The 21,871-nt window shown below is 41.4% G+C and overlaps 1 protein-coding gene and 1 long non-coding RNA gene across 3 annotated transcripts in view; one reads left to right on the top strand and one right to left on the bottom strand.

Annotated features, from left to right (window-relative positions):
• NELL1 (neural EGFL like 1) overlaps positions 1-21,871 on the top strand; it is a 746,857-nt gene that overhangs the window by 686,362 nt on the left and 38,624 nt on the right. The window lies entirely within an intron of this gene.
• LOC116155349 (uncharacterized) overlaps positions 7,324-21,871 on the bottom strand; it is a 97,327-nt gene continuing 82,779 nt past the window's right edge. Inside the window, exon 3 of the long non-coding RNA XR_004139233.2 lies at positions 7,324-7,447. This is a non-coding gene — a long non-coding RNA (uncharacterized LOC116155349). The remainder of the gene's footprint in view (positions 7,448-21,871) is intronic.

The raw sequence follows: 21,871 nt of genomic DNA, 5'->3' as shown, positions 1-21,871 counted from the left end.
TTTATGGTTGAGTAATAGTCTATTATTATAATATTCTATTCTATTATATATTATGTGTGTACATACGCGTATATATATGTACATATGTATCTCCCATCTTCTTAAGCTGGTTGTCTGTTGATTGGCACTTGGGTTGCTCCCATGTCTTGGCTATTGTAAATAGTGCTGCTATGAACATTGGGGTGCATGCACCTTTTCATATTAGAGTTTCCTCTTGATATATGCCCAGGAGTGGGATAACTGCGTCATATAGTAAGTCTGCTTTTAGTTTTTCTAAAGAATCTCCATACTGTTTTCCATAGTGGCTGCACCAAACTACATTCCCACCAACAGTGTAGGAGGGTTCTCTTTTATCTGCACCCTCTCCGGCATTATAATTTGTAGACTTCTTTTTTTTTTTTAAATTTAATTCTCAGCTCAAATGTCACTTTTTGGAGACTCTCCCTCACCATTTTATCTGAAGTAGTTGCTTCATTATATCACTTTTATATCTTCTATAGCATTTCTTGTTCTCCAGTTTATTGTGCACACACGTGTGTGTAACTGTTTCCTGCCACAAGTTTACAAATTCTTTGAGGGCAGAGACCTTGTCTGTGTGTCACCACAGTCCTCACTTTTCACTGTATATACAGAATATAGATCTAGAGTAGGCATTTAATATATCTGTCAAATGACTGAAGGAACAGGTCATCAAAACCGTATCAGGTTAAATTTATTTTCTATTTGGTTTGACACAACTAGTTGTGTAGATTGTGGCGAGTGACATAGGTTGTTAAGTATCACAGAATCATGTGAGTCTTCTGTTTCAGAAAAAGGTATTTATTAAGAACAACCATCACACCAATCCTGTGTTAAGCTTCCTGGGAGTATGGGTATGAAGAAGATGAGATCTCTGTTCTTGAGAGATTTATAACCTGAAAATATTCTGAATCATAACAACATTTCTTAATGGCACTGAAAATTAGCACATAAAGTAAGCCTGAAATATCATCAGCTACAAATGCTTACACTTAAAGAAACAGTATCTAAAACAATCTTTTAAAAAAAATGTTTTAAGTGTTCTAGCAGAATGCACTCAGCTACGCTCTCTTCCCCAGACGGTAGCAGGAGTGGCATATGTTGGAATCTAAAATGGAGCACTTGGAGGCTTTTAGAGGAATAGTCACATGTCATCTGTGCCATTTTTTGTGAGATGAGGGTAACACCTGCTCTACTGATAGCATCAGGTACTGTAAGCACGGAGTGTTACCAGCACCATACACAGCAGCACCCGCGCCGCCTTCCCTGCCGCCTCTTTCTCCTCAGGGAGCTCATACGGTTGAAGAAATGGCTCGTCAAGGTATTGCACAGACAGACAGACTCACCCTTCTTGAGGAGTTTATCAGAGTCCCTTTCTCTCTCTCTCTCTCTCTCTCATTTGCTTGTGTGTCTTTATAATTCCAGGAGAGATGGGCACACACAGATTTGCCAGCTGTGATTTGTAGAAGAAGGTAACAGTGATGCTTTTTCACTGTGGGGTCCAGTGCACTCTGTTTGGATGCAGTGGTGGGAGTCAGTGATACTCAGTTTTAACACACAAGTTGTGAGCAGCTGCTTTTTTTTTTTTTTAATTTAGGCATAGTTATCCGGATCGTTTAGAAATAAGAACTAACATATAATTGACAATGGCATGTACCAAGAGCAGTATTTTACATATTTTGAAAATGAAATTCAAACTCCCTTGGATGTCCATCTGTCCCCATGATCTTGCTTTTGCCTTTGAATTTTTATTTTCCCCTGCTCCCTCTCAGCCTCCACACGAATCCTCAAGCCTACTCAAATATTCCTTCCACTCTCTCCGAACCCTGCTCTCTCCCCTCTGCTCTGCTGAGTGTATGCTGTTCCCGGGTCCTCCCTCTGTCCCCATTTCCACTCGTCAAATTCCTGGTGAAGCTTGACCCCCTAAACCAGTGATTCCCAATGTCCATCACCTTCAGTTCATCCCAGTAGCTCTTAAAACAATACTTACGAGGGGGCATCACCTCCTGGAGATTCTGATCCACTTGATCTCTTATGGGATAGATGGCGGTCCTTTTTTAAAAAATCCACAAGTGATTAGAAAGAATATTCAGTTAACATAGGGACCCCCTGTCATGTGCCTCTAGTAAGTGCCTCCCTCTTACACGTCCCCACAGCCACGGGTTCGCACCTGTCTCATGGGGGCTTACCGGACTCATCGTTGTCTTCGTCAGCTCTTTATAGTCTGCAGGGCAGTTGAGGTCTTTCGGTATCTTTCATAGATTTGTCTCAAATCCAGTCGTATTGGTCATGCATGTTTGCTGTGGCTGTTACCGAACAACCTTTTCAAATCCCAGTAAAATCCCTTCTGTGGATGAAGACAGACTGAAGGACAGCACGCAGCCACGCTTACGGACGTGGCACCTCTCAGCCCCCCATTACGGCCTCCACCCCAGGACTTGTTTGTGTGAAGCAGGTTCCCAGACTCTGGTGTCTGCTCTCTGGTCAGTGTCACAGCTCAGTGAGGATTTACTTGTCAGAGCAGCTGCCACCACTGGCATTAACATGCAAAGCAACTTAAAACAACCAGGAAAGGTTCCACTGGAATCCCTTGGGAAGGAGACTTCACTGTTCGTTGATTGATGTTCCGGGGCGGATGGAAATGGTCTAAGAATGATCTGGGTTCTGCTGTCATTGTCCGGTGCCTCATTCCCCTAGGCGTGGAGGTAAAACAGGACAGAAGATGGAGGTGCCACTGTGATTGACTCACTGAGGTGGGGAGGATTATGAAGCCTTAGCAGGTAACAATGTGAGACGGGAGAGGCAGGTTCCAAGTACATGTAGTCTTGGATTCAATTCCCAACTTGGCCACTTTCTTTTTTATTTAATTTTCTTTTATTGAAGTACAGTCAATTACAATGTGTTAGTTTCTGGTGTACAGCACAATGTCCCAGTCATGCATATAAATACATATATTCATTTTCATATTTTTTCATTAAAGGTTATTACAAGATATTGAATGTAATTCTTCTGTACTATACATAAGACACTCATTTTTTAAATTTATTTTTATATATAGTGGCTAACACATGCAAACCACAAACTCCCAAATTTATCCCTTCCCTCCTCTTTCCCCCTAGTAACCGTTTAAGGATTGTTTACTATGTCTGTGAGTCTGTTTCTGTTTTGTAGAAGAGTTCATTAGTGTCCTTTTTTTCTCTTTGTTTTAGATTTCCACAAATGAGCAATATCATATGGTATTTCTTTTTCTGGCTTACTTCATTTAGAATGATGATCTCCAGGTCCATCCATGTTGCTGCAAATGGCATTATTTTATTCTTTTTTATGGCTGAGTAGCATTCCATCATGTAAATATACCACATCTTCTTTCTCCAGTCATCTGTCAATGGACATTTAGGCTGTTTCCATGTCTTGACTATTGTAAATAGTGCTGCTATGGACAGTGGGGTGCAGGATCTTTTCAAATTGAAGTTCCTTCTGCATATATGCCCGGGAGTGGGATTGCTGGATGAAACCTGGCACTTTTCAATGAACCACATTTGGCAAACCCTTTAACCTCTCTAAACCTTTGTTTCCTTAGCATACGATGAGTAGAGTAACACTTGCTGCTGGAGTTCTGTGTGATGTCAGTGTCCTTCTATGCCAGTATCCTAGCAGGTAGTGGATGATAATAGTCAGCATGTAACTTGCCTTCACCGAACTCTCTCATCTCTCAAAGAAAGACAGCATTCGTGATACCAGTTAAGAGCCAACATTTATTAAGCGCTTACCTTGTGCCAGGCACCAAGCAGTTTACGAAAGGGCCAGCCTCAGAAGTTCTGTGGAGTAATTGTGAGGATTCGATACGCGCATCTAGGGAAAACAAACATCCAGCACTTGCGTTTTAAGTGCTCAGTAGACGTGAGTCATTCTCATGAACGGAACAGCTGCATCCCGGGCCGGACACTGGGCCAGGGGATTCCGTGCATTTCCCTAATTTGGTTCTCCCAGCTACCGCAGGAGGGAAGCCTTCTGCTGGCGCCATTTGAAAGATGAGAGGGAAAGGGTCCCACGGGCTAAGATGACTTTTCCCAAATTCCAGTCCATAAATGGCACACAGAGGCCCTGCTCCAGGTGTGTTTGATCCTGAACCTTCTGCTTTCAGTGTGTTGACAGTGGAAAGCTGTCTGGAAGGGCGGCGACCTGTGAGGAGCCCACGGCGAGAGGAGACGTTAAGCAGGACAGCCGGAGGTCAGTCGCTGAGACAGGCAGAGAGAGAAAGAGAGGATATGGGTGTGACCGAGAGAGTTGCTGTGTTCTGTCTGAGTCAGGAGCACTGGGGAATTGTTTTATCCCAGGGACTCAGGGGCTGTGTCTGGGGCCTGCTGGGAGACCAGGGACAGGATGCCAAGTGGCAAGTTCTTGGCAGTTAATCTGACGGAACCTTAGCCTTGACAGTAGTGTCGCCTGGCTCGCCACTGACCTCATTCATTGCCTTCTCTGCATTTTTGATGGTGAGAATCCAGAGTAGAAAAGGACAGGAAAAGGTGAGACATAAAGAGGATGAGAAACGGTGGTAAGTAGGTTTTTAACTCATGATATTTGTTCTTTCATCCATTATTTTATTCCTTGCCTCTTAAAAGTAATTAGTACATACAAAGAACACACATTCAATAGAGCTATTAAAATAGATTTGAAAAGTAAGCAAGAAATAATAACCACGAGAGCTAACAAAGACACTTAGGAATATCCTGGCAGGCAGAGAGAAAAGGGAAGCATGAGTTACATGAATTGTTCTAGTCTGAAAGGAGCTTGCGTAAAATGTCTTTAAGAATAAAGGCTCAAGTGTGCTTTTACTCTGTGCTAGAGCAGAGCTACGTCAGGTGGTGAAGGCATCCTTGGGGGCCAGAGTATTTCAGGCTAACAAAGTTGAAGAGACAGAGGCATCTTGGAAGAGCCCCATCTTGGAACACTCATTGGATTTTCTCTCTTTGCCAAACAATAAAAGCCGCCCGTGCATAAAGTATTTTCAGCGAAACAGCCCTTGTCCCCCAGCCTTCCTTGATAATATTTAATGAAGTCTCATTAACTTCAAAATGGGTATTTGTTGTCAAAGAATTTTAGGTTTGGTTGTCAGCCAAGTAATAAATTATCTATTATTTAAGAGACTTTCCAAAGGCTTGACCGTGGATCTGTTTACATAGCTTTATGCATTTAACTAACAATAGTGTGAAGTCCATGAGGGTGTCGTTTGGGGACTCAGAAGACCTCAGTGCATGGCACAAAATTGCCATGTTCAAATGGACAGAGAGACCAGGGACAGATACCACCTGGGAACGGAATGGATATGGGAAAGGATGGGAAGAGTCAGGACACAGGATGGAGAGGGTAGCGTTTTCCATCATGTAATGGAGGTGATGTTCTGGGCCCCCCAGAAAGGGCCTGACAGTGGCTGTCAGTACACCGTTGCAAACGTTAAATCAGGTGAGAAATGTGTCCCATCAGAGCCTCTGCGACCTCCCCTTCAAGTCCAGCCGTACGTACGTAAGCCTGGAGCTGTTTAGCTACAGGATAAATCACATGTATTTTGGGAACTTCTCAAGGAAGGCAAATGGCTTCAGTTTGGGGCCAACAAAAACCAATTTCACAACATGATGTCAGAAGAGTGTTCATCGCACTAAACACAAGCATGAACCCAGGTCTCACTGGCCACCCTCAGCCTGTCTGGACTAACACAACAGGCCTGTGTGCTGCGATCCACTTCAACTCAAGCTAAAACCGGACATTCCAGGCAGTTGTTGTAACAGGACTTCAAACTAACTGCAGGATCTGTCCTCTAAGCCACCCTGGCCCCGGTTAGTATCTTTTCGGGTCCAATTTTCCTATTGTTTAAACACCTTCCTCGTGGGATCTGTGACCAGCCGTGGGGCAGATAGAACAACGTGGAGCCACGCCTTGAGCAGTGCACTGTGGATGGGGAGCTGGGGGACCTCAGTTCTAAGCCAAGCAGAGATCACTGGGGAGCTGAGGAGGAGGACGAGGAGGAAAGCTGGAGCACTGTTGTTCACGAGGACTGTGATACTGTTGTAATTATTACAGCCACGAAAACCAGCCTGTGGTGGTCTTAGCACTGAGCTAGGTGATGTGAAGGAGGTGGAAAATTCACCCCGTGCAGACTCTAAAATGCCAGGTTGAGGGCAAAAATTAATATGCACGAGACAACCGATAGCATTCCGATACAGGTTGTAATTTTATAATTAGCTATAAAATTATATGGTCAACCTTATAAAATATGTCGGTAATTAGGGAGGAGACTGATCAGAGAGGATCAAAGAACAGTCGCAGCAGATTGCAAGGGGATGATCAGACCTGGAGGACGGGAGGGTTTATGTGGCTGATCGGAGTAATAAGAAGAATAAGTGCTGATAATAGTGAAGATGAATGGATTACTTCATGTTCTAGACACTCTTCTAAGAACATCACATTTTTAAACTAATTTTCTGCTCAAAACAATTTCATCAGGTGGGAATTTTTATAATCTCTGCTTGATGGACAAAGAAACGGAGGTGCAAATGTGTTCAATAAATTGCTCACAGTCATCCAGCTATTAACTGGTAGATTTCTTCTTCCAGAAAGTGTTAATTAACATCCTTCTTAAGAACTGTGTGCATGTTTAATATTTTTGAAATATTAAACAATAAGAATTTTGCTTTCTTTATTGCCCACTGAAGCCTTCCTACAAAAATGGTACTATAAAAGCCACATTTTTATTTATTGAATGCCAACTGTGTCATGTAACTTTCAGAAACCCCCTGTGAGATAGGAAGCAAATGAGGGGAAATAAATACAGACAGTAGCCGTGTGTAAAAACCCCATGTTCTTTCTCCTCCCCCAAAGCCCTCTGTCTGTTGTTTGTTAATTGTAGATAATTTCTGAAAGGATTAAATTAAGGTGTGAGTCGTGATAATTATTCAGATAATTGCCTCATTTTCTACTTCGCTGTATGCCTGTCAGTTCGTACTTGGTATAAAGTCCATAATTTGTAAATTTCGTTTATCTGATGTGTGTGCGCAGAAAGAATTAAAGATTTACTCCATATCAGTGTATTCCGGGGGTCACCACATAGCTGAACAAAAGAGACAGATCTAGGATGATGGGCAGCTAAGAGGTCACCTGAGTATGTCAGTCATCAGTGATTTCCTCTGCTGAGAGCTGGTCTCGAGGCTCTGGGAACTTCTGATGATGGTACATGATGTCAGGTCACAGACGTGAGGATCCAAAGCTTATAGTCAAAAGGACAGGCACACCTGCAGTGCGAGGGGGCGCTCGGGCTCTGCTCAGCTGCCGAGGCGTGGCTGGGCGCTGTCCCCTCTTCCCAGCTGCACTGAACGAGGAAGCACAGCTCTGCTTTGCAGGCCCCATATTTTTTTGACTGGAGCCTGGTTTTTGTCTGGCAAAAGAGAGCAAGAACAAAGTGATTTCGACTCATGGAAGCTTTTTCTTTTCCGTACTGTCGGCATCAGTGGCTAAAACCCAATTGGAGCGATGCCTCCAACAGAGTATTTATCAAAGTCTGGATCTTAGGACACTGATGCTGGGGTAGTGTTCAGCAAAGGGTTTCTTAGTAAATATATTTTGGATATTCTAAATTAAAGAGAATTAAAGCGGTTTATCAGAGCCTTTACTCTACATTGAGAGTATCCAGAATTTATTTGGCTTTGAACCCCTTTTTCCTCCTAGGCTCCCTGTGGATTTGGCACTTTGTGGAAAGCACTAACTGAAAACTCAAGAATGAATACAATACAATTTCTTATTTGTTCAGTATCATTGAATAATGAGCTACTCAAAAGAGGGCTTTTTTTTGGTTCTGCAACAAAATGTTATTGAGCACAATACTTGTCCTTTAAGTACCAGCAATTTTTTTATACTATTTAATTTTGCTCTAAGGAAATCATTTGAATATATAACTTTTTGTCTGTTGCTTTATTTTTTCCTGTGATGGTTAAAAATGTAAATCACTCAACTCTACTACCCTGTATTGAGTGATCTTTTAAAGGCTTATTGGGGCCTAGCTGGTTTGTCCCTAAGCTAAAAGGTCCCAGTCCTTGTGTTTTTGCCAAATACGCTTCTCCTTTGAATAGGTATCTTGTCTCCTTCGCCTGTTATAGGCCTAACCTGTAATTTTCAAATGCTGTCTAGAAGATCACTTTCCTTTCCACTGTGGTACATGAAGGCTTGGTCATTTGATGACTCAGGGCACAGCCAGAAACTGTGATTGGAAGCCAGTTGCTTCTTTTGGCTCTGGGGATGCAGAGAGTTGATGCGGGTCTTCAGGGGCACTCGAGGACAATTCTGTACTTCTTGGGAGTTCTGAGAAAAGGAAGCAAATCAGGATGGGAGTTGTGAGGAGGGCTCTGTTGGAGGAAGGGACGGGGTTGCACAGTGGCTGGTAGAGGAGGAGTAATAGTTGTGAGACACACGAGGAAAAAGACTATTTTTCCCTAAAAAGTACTTTGCTGTGGAGCTGTAGTTTTCTCTAAGGCCTTCTCCTTCCACCTGAACTTGGCATTTTTAGAAAGATCAAGCAGCAGTGGAAGCACTTTGATTTTCTCCTGCACAGGATCCTGAATCTTGCATCACGCACAATCTTCATCAGCTTTAAATGACTTTTTGTTCCGTTTTCTTTTTGCTTTCTTCCTGAAGAGTTAATCCCCAGTGCTTTCTCAACGTTACTTCCTGTGAACTCAGCTTCGTGTGGCTTAGGGCAGTGGTTCTGGGTGTGGGATCCTCAGACCAGAAACGTCAGCCTCGCCCAGGAAACTGTTAGAAATGTAAATTCTCTGCGGCACCCCAGACCTACCGGTTCAGCAAATCTAGGGGTGGGCCTAGCGAGCTGTTCTTTAATGTTCCCCCTTAGATAATTCTGTTGCCCATTCAAGTTTGAAAACCAGTTTTTTTCTGTTTCATTGAAAGGCTTTTGGTTGGAGGGTGGTCCATGAATGCCCTGAGACTGTATGCAAGTTTGTGTATATGTGTGCACATGCATCTTTTGGCGGAAGTGGAACCGTGGTTTTCATGGGGATCTCAGGCTGACACTGACCACACCAGTGTAAGGACCACTGGTGAAACATCAGGGTCCAGCCTCCACGTTGCCAGTCACCGCTCTGACTTTCCACCTGAGGTTCTACAATTCATTCTCCGGGGGGATTCACCTGCCTGCCTTTCTCAGGTTCTGAGCACTGCCTGGAATTGAATTCCATGTAGTTGTCAGCTTCCTGCCCCTTGAAGTACGGAGTTGAGCAATTGTCTCATTACGGAAGCTCCTGGCTTGAATGTCTTAGATCCAAAGATCCTGTCTCTGCTGTAATTCCGAGATCGGCATCTACAACTTCTTTAAAATAGATATTGAATTGTTTTAGTCTGCGGTGACTCATGCTGCTATGAACTATTACTTGTGGGTTTATGAGCAGGGAATTTTAAACTGTTGTACTCAAACCCAGTAAAGCACCGCCAGCCTCTGCTTGGTCAAGGAGCATGTATTGGGAGGGTCTGCTCTGTGCTCATCCCTGTGCCAAGTCTTAGGCACACAGTCTGGGATGGGGAGCGAGGAGGTGGGCAGGGGCTGGGGAGGTTGCGTTATGGAGTAGTTACATACATAAATAAAAAATAGGAGACTCTGACGAAAAAACAATTAACTCCTGTTGGGGTCAGGGCAGGTGGGGAGGGCAATGTATGTAGAAACCTTCCACAGAAAATATATTTTCACTGGGTCTATTGGGTGAGAAGGAATTATTCCAGGCAAAGTAGATACTGAGGGAAGTATTCCAGGCAGGAATACTAGTCTGGTTAGAGACAGAATCACAAAAGAGATCTAATTATGTTCAAGGGATGGTGAGATTCCCAGTGTGGATGAAGTACATGATATATATGGGTGTGTTATGGGAAAGGAGCCCTGAAAGCAGAGGTGGAGACCAGGTTATGAAAGGTCTTGTGTTCTAAGACAAGGAGTTGAAAAGTTTTTTTTTTTCCTTCAGAAGTTAAGAATGCTTTAATATCTAGTGATAAAAGTTGTCATTATCACTCTCCTTTGTTCAAATATTCTTTTTTTAATTGAAGTATAGTCAATTACAGTTAATCAATTTCCAGTGTACAGCTCAATGTCCTGGTCATGCATATACATACATAGATTTGTTTTCATATTTTTCTCATTAAAGGTTATTACAAGATATTGAACATAGTTCCCTGTGCTATACAGAAAAAACTTTTTTTAAAACTATTATTATATATAGTGGCTAACATTTGTAAATCTCAAACTCCCAAATTTATCCCTTCCTACCCTCTTTCCCCAGTAACCGTAAGATTGTTTACTAAGTCTACAAGTCTGCTTCTGTTTTGTAGATGAGTTCATAGTGTCTTTTTTTTTTTTTGATTCCAGTTTAGATTCCACATATCAGTGATCATATGGTATTTTTCTTTTTCTTTCTGGCTTACTTCACTTAGAAGGATGATCTCTAGGTCCTTCCATGTTGCTGCAAATGGTATTATTTTATTCTTTTTTATGGCAGAGTAGTATTCTGTTGTATAAATATGCCACAACTTCTTTATCCAGTCCTCTGTCGATGGACATTTAGGTTGTGTCCATGTCTTGGCTATTGTAAATAGTACTTCAATGAGCATTGAGGGGCATGGATCTTTTTACATTAGAGTTCTCTCTGGGTATATACTCAGGAGTGGGATTGCTGGATCATATGATAAGTCTGTTTTTAGTCTTTTGAGGACTCTCCATGCTGTTTTCCCTAATGGCTGCATGAAACCATATTCCCACCAGCAGTGTACGAAGGCTGAAAGTTTTTGAATTCATAATATCAGTGTCTCTCAATGTTGTTGAAACATTTATTTGGTTGTGAAAACCCTGATACTTTTTGAGGAGCTATCTTTAAATATAAAAGTTAGTTACATAAATAGAATAATGTTTCCCACAAAATGTCAAGCCCCATCATACATGATCATTGTGAATTTTTTGCACCTGTGCAATTTTGCTCTTCCTGTTCTTTTTGCTCAGTATGTCTTTTCATCTGAAAAAAAATGAAGCCAACAGAATTAGCCAGCTACTTATCATGATTATTATCAAGCAACCCCGTGTGCTAACATTTTGTCCTGGAGTTCTTACCACAACACTTTAGGTTTGGTATGATTCCTCATTTCATAGAAGGGGAAAATGAAGAACAGAGAGAGCTGTTCTCTGCCACACAGCAAGTAACAATTTCTTAGCCAAGAGGTTGTGATGTGACTTATTAAAGCAGTTACTTTAGGGACAGATATAAGTAAAATATGGATACAAATTCAATTTTCTGTCCTTGAAGCAACTCAAACTGGGTCATTTTCCTACTGAAAAGTCCTTGAGATAATGAGAGAGTGGCATGATCTGACTATTCATCCAGCTTCTTTTTGAAGTCACCTAGGCAGGGAAAACTGTAAGATGCTATTGTAATGGTCCAAGCAGTAGACATGAGAGGAGTAAGTCAGCTACATTATGAGGTGGATGGTGAGAATTCTATCTTTTCAAATTAGTTGTAATTTTTTTTTCATTGAAGTATAATCAGTTAGAATGTGTCAATTTCTGGTGTACATCATAATGTCCCAGTCATGCATATACATACATATATTCATTTTCATATTCTTTTTCATTAAAAGTCATTATAAGATGTTGATTACAGTTCCCAGTGCTATACAGAAGAAAATAATTTTTTAACCTATTTTTATATATACTAGTTAATATCTGCAAACCTCAAACTTCCAAATTTACCACTTCCCACCCCCTTTCCCCCAATGACTGGATAAAGAAGTTGTGGTATATTTATACAATGGAATACTACTCAGCCATAATAAAGAATAAAATAATGCCATTTGCAGCAACATGGATGGTCCCGGTGATCATTCTAAGTGAAGTAAGCCAGAAAGAGAAAGCAAAATACCATATGATACCACTCATATGTGAAATCTAAAAAAAAGAAAAGAAGACACTAATGAACTCATCTATAAAACAGAAACAGACTTGCAGACAGTAAACAATCTTATATAATGTATTTTAAAGAGGGCCCTTGCCTTTGTTGTTTTGGTTATTACCTTTTACACATAGTCAGCATCAGTTAATATTTGGAGAATCTATGTACTGGATGCTGTGTTGGAGATTCACCATTCAGTCTTTGCAGAAAGTCACTGTAATTGTCTTCAACAGAACTGGGAGCCTGCCATTGTGCGACGAGGTGGGACAAGCCAGGCTTGAAGTCAAGATGCCTCTATTTGTGTCCTGACTCAGAAAGTTAATAGCTGTAAGGTCCAGGACATGTTCCCTGACCCTGTATTGCCTGTTCCTGTACCACTTACACTGGGGCACAGATAATGTTGAACGGGTACACAGAGCTAGAAGAGGAATCTTACCCCACCCAGTGGTTCAAGGGGAAAATCCTATTTCTGTCGTAACAATCCTGACTAAATGGCTGGATTGGAAAAAGTGGCAGGAAGAAAAGATTTTTCAAATACAAAATATGAAACCTCTAATACATTTCAGATGCATGGTTTCCCCTTTATGTATGCCAGGATTCAGAGAAGTTGAGTGTTCACTGGTTCCTACCATGGAGATAAACTTGGTAGAAATGTTTGAGAAACAATGATCTTTTGACGTTCAGCTTGATTATCTTTTAAGGGGAGATGATGGTACTGCAAACATTCTAAGTTTTTTTGGAAGGGTAAAGTATACCATGGATTTGAAAGGATTTTTAAAACTCTGAAGGGTACAGCATGTAAGAGTCTAGTAAATGATTGTTATTTTACATAATAAAATGATAGAAATCTCGGTTTCATACCGATGTGTTAATCATGACTCAATAAAGTGAGTCATGGCTGGGACACCAAAGCATTTGTAGGTTCCTAAAAAAGACACGTGTAAGGAATTATCCATCATTTGCCTGCCCCATTAAAATTTACCCTTCCTGGGAATAGGAATTTTGTCTGGTTTTGTTTACAATAATATTCCCAATACCTACAACAGTGTGTGCTATGTCACATGTGCTCAGTAAATATTTGTTGAATAAGTGAATTGATAAAAGCACTCTCTGAGCAATCATTTCTATTATTCATGAGGACTTTGACCCCTAACCGCTGCTTACTCTGAAGAGCTGAGCTGGACCACAGATGAACTGCAAGAATTCCTTTTGTGTATACTCTAGCAGCCTGAGTCAGGTCAAAGATAAATAAAATCAGACTCTAGTTTAAATGGTATGGACAGGTTTTAATCAGTAATAAACTATTGTAATGGGGAGGAGGGCCCAGCACGAGCTTTGATTTGTGCAGAGGTGACCAGGCATCCTAAAAGGAGAATGAGGAGTAGGAAGGGGGGAAGTGGGGGCTTGAGCGGAATCAGGGGAGTGGAAATTTACAAAAAGCAGGAAGAGGGTGTTGGTCCATATGACTCCCATCTGGGTTTGTGAACCAGCCCTTATTTCAGTCCGGTTTCAATTCTTCCGCAGAGACTGGGAGACAAGGGCCTATCTTCATTCAGGTGTTGGCTGGAACAAACAGGGAACTCTCCCGGCAGCCCTGGGCTCCCTGTGCAGGACCCAGAGGGGCTGGGGTCCTTGTTTTAGGGGGCTGCCTTGAACTGTTAGAAATTATGGTAGTGTGTATTAGTATTTTTTTAATCTGAAGGGGTGGAGTGGACAAAATTATTTGTGCTAAAAATCTGCAGTGTTTATAGGCCAAGGTTGAGCCTGACTAGAGCGTGCTCAAGGAGAGAATCTTTATCTATGGCCCCCTTTGCTTTTCCCTGGAAACCAACTTAGTTTTGGCCTTTATGGTTTTCCCTCTCTTAAGGTAAAAAACCCAGAAAGACAAATCCCACATAAACAGAACTTGTCTCCCAAAAGTCCAGAGAAGGGTGGGTTCATGTTTCCTACTCTTTGTCTCATTTTCCCTTGACTCCACCAAAAGCCTTCTGGATCCTTCTAGAGAATATCCTTTTAAAACAGGAGGCAGCCCCAGATCTATGTTTATCCAATCAGTTGATGAGGAGAAGAAATATGGGGAGACGAAGTGGATGCAAGAGAAGAAATCATCCAGGAACAGACACTGTGAGATAGAGTAAGATTTATTCATAGTGTGTTGTCTTCTCCACAGATACCGCCCCTCTTGGCATGGTGGCCCAAGTCATTGTCCTTGATCAGTGTTCTAACTCTCCTTCCACTGGGACAAAGTTTTTGAAAAGCTTTGACTGCCTCCTAGGAGTCAGGGACCATAATAAACAGAGTGGTGAAGGGAGGCAGTAAATATTAGACACGGAAGGTCTTTGAATTGCTAGGGGCTTTGAGCTGAATCTCTTGTGTAGATTGAGACTTGGTTTTACAGTCGTACCATTGACAATGGTGTTGGACCTTTGATTTCAATGTAAGTTGCAGGATGCTCCTGGTAGTATGTGAAATTACTTTGTAACCTCCCTGTGCCTTTCCTTGGCATAGAAGAAAGAAGAAATTATTTCTCATCTGTCAACTTGCTTGAGGGGATCCTTCGTTAAAATAGAGAGGTGGTTTTGGTTTTCACCCTGGCTGGATTCCCCACGCATATTTGTCATGAAGGGTTACACTGCCAAGGCTTCAGTGAAACAAGAAAACCATGCTGCTTCCTTCATTACTTTCTCTCTTTAGCACCTGCTTGCAAGTGCTAATTAAGAGAGACTAGGGATGTTTCAATAAGTAGTAAATGTCCAAGAAAACAGTTTAATTCTAAGAAATCTCTTTGTTATTCCAAAGCTAGATTCTTCCATTCACCTCCATCCTGTTTTCCATCTGTCACCAGCCGTGTTCTAACGCTGGAATTACAAGCTTGGTTCTACAAAGGCGAAAGGTGATCACATGAAGGTGAACATGGACAAGAGAACAGAAAATATTTTACACAACTCCTGTATCGTGTGAGAGAGAAAACCGAGGTCCCCAAAGGATTCCAGTTTAGCACCTATGTATGCGTTTCTAAGTAAATGAAAGACACTGGGAAAGGTGCTGTGGGAAACACAAAGATATGTAAGGCCAGACTATTACTTCTGAATGAGTGAGGAAGATAGAAAAGTAGGTTCCCAGCTAAGCATTTACGGTAACATAAAGGACACATATGTAACATAAAGGACACATATGTAACATAAAATTAAGGGCAGGAGGGTTATTCTTTTCAGTTGACGGTGAAATTTTGTTAAAGAGCTTTAGCAATAAAAGGACTATAACAATAGAATGTGTATGGCCCAGCGTTAGGCATTTAGTAATCTGTAAAAACATTTCTGTGCTACTTCTCTGTGATGCAGATGCAAATTTCACACAACCCACCCTCCTATCTAGAAGGAAATGTGTGAAAACATATAAATCTAGAGTCGTTGGCATCAATACGGTAGCCTCTCTGGGCAGTAAAATTCTCTTTGGATAGTATTTCAATATTTATAGATTTTTTTATTTATTCTCTCTGCTGGTCAGAATTCTATTGACTTTAAACCAATGTAATCACAAGTTAAAGAAGCATGACTTGTTTATGGCAGACGGCAACCCAAGTCTGCTGTCTTGGTTAATTTAGAAGGCGCCTCTGCTGGTATCTACTCTTGTTTTCCTACCTGGAAGGAATTATCTTCTCTCTCTCTAGGAAAACACCTAAGTTTGTACAATCCATAAAAAAATACAGTCAGTGACCAAGGCAAGTTCGTAGAACATCAGAAAACTATATTCTTTCAATATTAGTTACTTAATACAACGGATTTACCCATCAGGGCTCAGAAAGCTTGGAGTGCTAGCATTTCTGGGCTTGACTGGCCAAAGTCCTGATCGTATCCGTGAGGATCTGTGTGAGAATTCAGAATTGAGGTGGACGCCACTCAGTAAATGAAAGAAGGTGTGGGCTGGCTGCATAGTAAGAACTCAGGCATGTCCTGAAGATGATGGGACAGTGGAATTCATGAGGTGAGACAAACTCAATGAGAGAAAAAAATAATATAAAAAAGAACAATAACAACAGCTAATCACTTTTGAACAACTACTGCATGATAAGCACTGTGTTATGTGCTCACTCAATTACCAGATTATCCCAGGGTGTATATTTCATCCACAGTTTTCAAGTGACGGGACCAAGGCTCAGAGATGTTAGGTAAATTTTCCAGTTGATGGGTAAATAAGTTGCAGGGCAGGACTGGGATACAGTTGATTTGTTTGCCCCCATTTGCCTAGAACTTTCCCAGTGTTAACACTGTAAGTCACCTATCTCAGGGACCCCCTCAGTCCCAGGCAAACTGGGACAACAGGTCATGTTACCTTGCACCCACCGCTGTTGAATTTCTGCGTGTAAGCTTTAAATTGATATGCTACACTGCTCCACTGAGGAGAAAGAGAACCAAAGGCCATAGCGGGAACCTTGGGAAATATTAGTAACTTGAAAAATGGGAGAGTTCTAAGACCATATCTATATTCTTTGGCCATTTTATCCCCGGTCTCTAGCACTATGTCTAGGATAGAGTAGATGCTCAACAACTATGTGTAATTCGTTAAGTGATGGATGGTTGATTATTAGTGATTGGGTGAAGAAGTAAGAGGATGAATAGGGCAATATTATATCCCACAAAAGTCAAGAAGAGAGCTCTTAAATAATCAATAATAAAATTTAAATAAAGGGTGATGCTTTTGCAAACTAATACTAGGTCATTGGAACCTTCAGGACTTAGGCTTTGAATAGAGGGTCACATGGAAGCTTGCAAACATTTAGAAGAGGGGGAAGATGCATAAATGGGGAGAGCTGCTCATTGTAGACACTAGGAAATAAGACCTGGATCTAGGGAGGAGATAAGGAAAGAGTGAGCTGAAACAAGGTGTTTTCTTACTCCTTTGCTCAGAGAGTCTGCTCAGTTAAAGGAAAGGGGGAAGACTCCTTGGAGAATAACAAGATTACACACTGTGCAGTAAGAAACACTACAGGGAGGGATTTCTTCCTGACTCAAGACTGAAGAGTTAACACTGGGGGGACCTTGGGCCTACTGCCCGAGAGACACATAATAGCATCTCAAATAGACAAAGCGATAGCTCACTGATCTCTTCTTTCAGTCTACTTTTCAGGCTGAACACCTCATGTTTCATTCAACGAAGATGAGTTTTGAGCCCCTCACTCTGCTGGTGGGTCTCTTCTGTGTTCTGCGTCAATCCCATTTAGTAGTCTGTGCTCTAAAGGGAACATAGTATCAAACGTGGCATAACCGGCACACACAGAGCATGTCGCCTCCCTTGCTCTGGACCTGAAACTTCATGTGCAGCTGAAAATTTCGTTAGCCTTGTATTTCGCAAGCCATCTCAGACCTCAGATTTTTCTCTACTCGTTTCTTTCCCTTATTTTGCTGATGTGCAGTGTGTATTTTTCCCCCTGCAATTTTCTCTCTGCCGCTGTAAAAGAGGCAAGACGGATCCAGCTGTGGGAGAGGCGTCTGTGCTCTGTCTTCCTGTCATTAATAAACCCCCAAGCTCTGTTCTCATTCCCAAGCTGCTAATGTCGGGTAATGAGTTGCAAGTCGGAACACACACAGCTGGAGAGTCAGACCCCAGGTTCAATTTTGTTTTCTGACACGTCACCTGTCTGGAGTTTGAAAGTAAGACTAGCTGAGCTGGGGAAGTTATTAGAGGAGGAAGAATATGGGGTTATGAAGAAGGTCACTCCTTTGACCCATCTGCTACCAAACCACTGGGAGAAAAATTTCTCTCTTGATCTCTGAAATCAATTTGTAGAAATTTCAGCTCCTGAGGCAGATACTATTATAGTTGTTATGCTATTAAAACTTCTGCAGAGCCGTTTTTCTTGAAGGCTAGGAAAACTGGGGCTACGTTGGGATTGGTTTGATTGCTACTGATGTGAACATCTCTGAATTGTATTTATTTTTTCCACATGTGCAAGTAACCTAAGAACTTCAAATTAAATAATAAAGTAGAGTGTCAAGGCACGACTAGACTTTTTTAAAGTGAAACTGAGTATAATAATAACAGCTTTCAGCAATTGTGAAAATGCCAATGCAAGAAAATTAGTTCTAACGTAAGCCTAGCTGTGGCATTTTATGGAAAATGTTCTCATCTGAGCATGGAGCGTTCAAATAATGAATTTACAATGAGAACCACAAGGAAATCACAGAGCCATTACTTACAATAAGAAAAAAACAAGTACACTTTAATGATTATAGATTTGAGTATGGGCGATTTTGCCTGATTTTTGGTACAGCGCCTCTTTGTCATTGGAGGGCTGTCTGATGATCTGGGTAAGTATCGCGGGTGAATGTCTTTGTGTTTGCTCAGCAGAGAACAACAGTTGCAATATGTAAATAGGGTGCCGCTTCCCTTTGGATGCCTTGGGATATGTATAATAGATTAAGTTGGCTTTGTGCGGAGCGAACAGGTCTGTATTACCAAGGATATGAATAATGTCAGTTTCCATAATTGCTAACATCTGGCTTTCCATAAATCTGTTAAATTGCATGGCAGCACAATTAGATTTCTGTGTCATAAGTAAAGCGATTACATGGAACTTGGTAGGCAATATGGTCCTGTGCTCAACTGTGAAATCCTTTCATTCTGCAACAGCAAAAGCAAATCCAGGTTTTGCACCCTTGTTTTTATTGTGCGCCCTAGGTGTGCTTATCTTTATGCTCAGGTTTCTTAATTTATGAGAGGAAAACTGACAATATGTTTGCAAATTTGTAAATGCAAAAGAACCAAATGTTAAAGAAGCATAGTATAGTTGGGCATTAATTGCCAATTTAGAGAGTATTTTGGAGGAGACCGTGAATTAAAGGTCCTTTTGTAGCCACTGGTTGTGGGTCTGTGGAAATTAATCTTCCAGACAATTCTTTGAGTGATATGTTGATGGGTCTCCCCTCTGACCTTGGCCTCAAGCATTTGACAGGAAACTGGGATGAGGAGGGAGGAGGAAAGGTTGCCTTCCTATTTCAGCATGCTTACTATTTTCTGTATTGTATTTTGAACTAGACCCAAGAGCTTTCCCAGATGAAAACTCAACAATAAAATGCGTTCCCCAAAGAGGAGGGTTGTGGTTATGCCTTATGCTTCTTAAACACCCCAAAGACCAAACTTTGGCAAAGTAGGCTTTATAATAATATTGGTCTATAAATTTCTGAGATTTATGTAAGTTAAATGAAATAAATATATTGCACATCCACAGTATATTCTGTCGTACTTGGTACTGAGAAGAGAAAAAGGAAAAAGACCTAACCCTTGCTCTCAATGAGCTCACCATCTATCTGTGGGGCCATGGACATGGTAAACATGTCACTCCAGAGAGAGGAATGTAAGGATAGCCTTGTGTGTACAGAGAAAGCAGAAAGTCAGCAGTGGCTGTGTTGCAGAATGAGGGATGGTGATGCTTGGTTTTGATGTTGAAGAATGCATGGGAGGAAGGGAGGTGTTTACCTTCTCAATTCATTAATTTATACTCCACCCATTCCATACAGGCTAACAAACAGTAGAGACAAGGTGGAGGAGAGCACTCCCATAAGTAGAAAAGGCATGTTCCAAGGCACAGGCAGAGCAAACGTCACGGCCTGTCTGTGGGTCGCCCATTGCTTTTGAAAGACAGAAGGCAACAACTGAAGTTGCTGGATCAGGGCTTATATACATGCTGGGAGTTTGAACTTTCTATTATAAGCGTCAGAGAACCCCTGACAGGTGGCGGGCAGAGGAATGACATGGACAGATATGCTTTTTAGAACACCACTACCCCGTGAAAGGTATTTAAAGCAGTGGTTCGTCTCTGGCTGCACAAAGCCCAGATGTCTGGCTCCCAATTTACACCAGTTAAATCAGTCTCTAGGGGTGGTAAGCCTGGACACCAGTACTTTATAAAGGCTCTCCAAATATTTGTATTTTACCCACAGTCTCCACATACTTCTGTTGTGCCCACAATCAAAAATTGCTGGATTAGAATGAGAAGTGGCTGGAGTCAGGTGAGACCATACAGGAGGCTAATGAAATAATCCTGGTGATAGGATTGAAATGTAAGCTAACAGAATTCAAAGAAATCTGAATATTATTTTTATAATTACATAGGCGATAAGCCACCTGCCTATCACTGAATTACTCTCTGTGTATTTCTTAGATATACAAACTAGATTATAAATGTGACGAGGGAAGTATGTTTTGTTACTTCCAGCAAAAACTGGAGAGTGAGAATAATGCAAACATATCACTTTAGTATTGTTCCAAGAAAGTATATACATAAACAGCAAGAAACATACCTCCAGTTGTCACTGCAGTGAGTCTTCAGAGAAGGTGAACAGTTACAATAAATTGGCATCATATTAGGAGATGCTTAACTAAGGAGCTAGGGCTTGAACTCTGTCTTAATCCTTTACATTCATTAAGTCAAGACACAGGTGGGCCACTAATGTGACCACTCAGCCATCTCTGTAACTTAGTTTCTTCTTTTGTAAATTGAGGGCAACTCTTTCCATCTTGCAACTATGTGGCATAACTCATGAGAAAGAACTGTGAAAAACTTTGAAATGATTTTCTATAAAAATATAAAGTGGTAACAGTACATTTGATACTATGCCTTTGAGCACTTCATAGCTTTGAGTACTTTAGGGGGAAATGCGACTTTCAATTATTCTTTTCTGTAATTTAGTTCCATAACCCTTAACCAAATGAGTACAACCTTATGCATATTTAACATGAAATTTAGGACGAAGGGTAAGTTAATTAATGCTGTTCTTAGTCTAGCTACCATAGGATTCAAGCCTACCCATCGGTAGCCTACCAGCAGTTACCTGTGTACCTCCTTGTCCCTTGCATGAGGACGGTGTCTCACACGTCATTGCCAACATTTATAGCGCCAGTGTGCAGACCACCTGGTGCATAGAAGGCTTTTGGAAAAAATGTGTTGGAGTCAATGTAGTCATCTGAAAGATATTTGAAGGACTTGGCAGTAGGTCAATAAGTGGAGAAGACAAATGACCTGATAGACAAATGCCCAATGTCTTCAAATAGCTTTAAAAATGGTCATAAATAAGAACCACCAAATAGACTTTCCTTGACTAGTCTCAGAACTAGTACCCGGAGGCAGAAGTTACTGAATAATACATTTTACTTAAATTTAACATCTCTGAAAGAGTTATTCCAAGATGAACTGGCTGTCTTGTGAAGTACTAGATTGTCTGCTGGGAAGGGACTCCTACCAGGGGCTGGACAGCTATGTGTTTGAGATGTGGTTAAGGTCACCCAAGCTCTGAAAGTCAGGAAGGGCTCCTGGATTTATGTTTTCCTTTCATTCTTGGGCTGTCAATTCAAAAAAAAAAACAAAAACAAAAAACAGCAAACGATATGTGTGTGTCCCATCAGCATCCATGCTGTACCCTAACTGTAGCTGTGAGATGTTTTCTTATGTGGACCAAAATGCTGCTGGCTGTTAGGGTGGTGAAGTTTTGATGAAGCAAGGCACCTCCCAAGCATTATTCCCTTTTTTCAACTTTGGCCGCAGGATCTGCAGTCAGTCTAATTGGCTCAGGGTTGCCCTAACTGCCCACTTGTTCCTACTCAGTGACTAATCTATTCAGGCTAACCTTATCTAAAAAGACCCAGATCTCCATGGGGATGTATTCCCACCATTAATGAATTAGCAGTGTTTATGGCTTCTCAGTGGTACAGTTCTTGAGACTATCCTAAAACTAGATCAGAGTTGCTACTAGATAATTTAGTAACTAGAGTGACAGCTGTGGATTTGAGTCCCAGACTAGCCGCTTACTAGCTATCTGACAGTGGGCAAGTTCCATTATTTGGCAAATGGAGGTAACAAATTCTCCTGCACA

Source organism: Camelus dromedarius, chromosome 12 (assembly GCF_036321535.1).
Source record: "Camelus dromedarius isolate mCamDro1 chromosome 12, mCamDro1.pat, whole genome shotgun sequence".
Lineage (NCBI taxonomy): Eukaryota > Metazoa > Chordata > Mammalia > Artiodactyla > Camelidae > Camelus > Camelus dromedarius.
The sequence above is the reverse complement of the archived record's forward strand: the minus strand, read 5'-3'. Positions and strand labels throughout refer to the sequence as shown.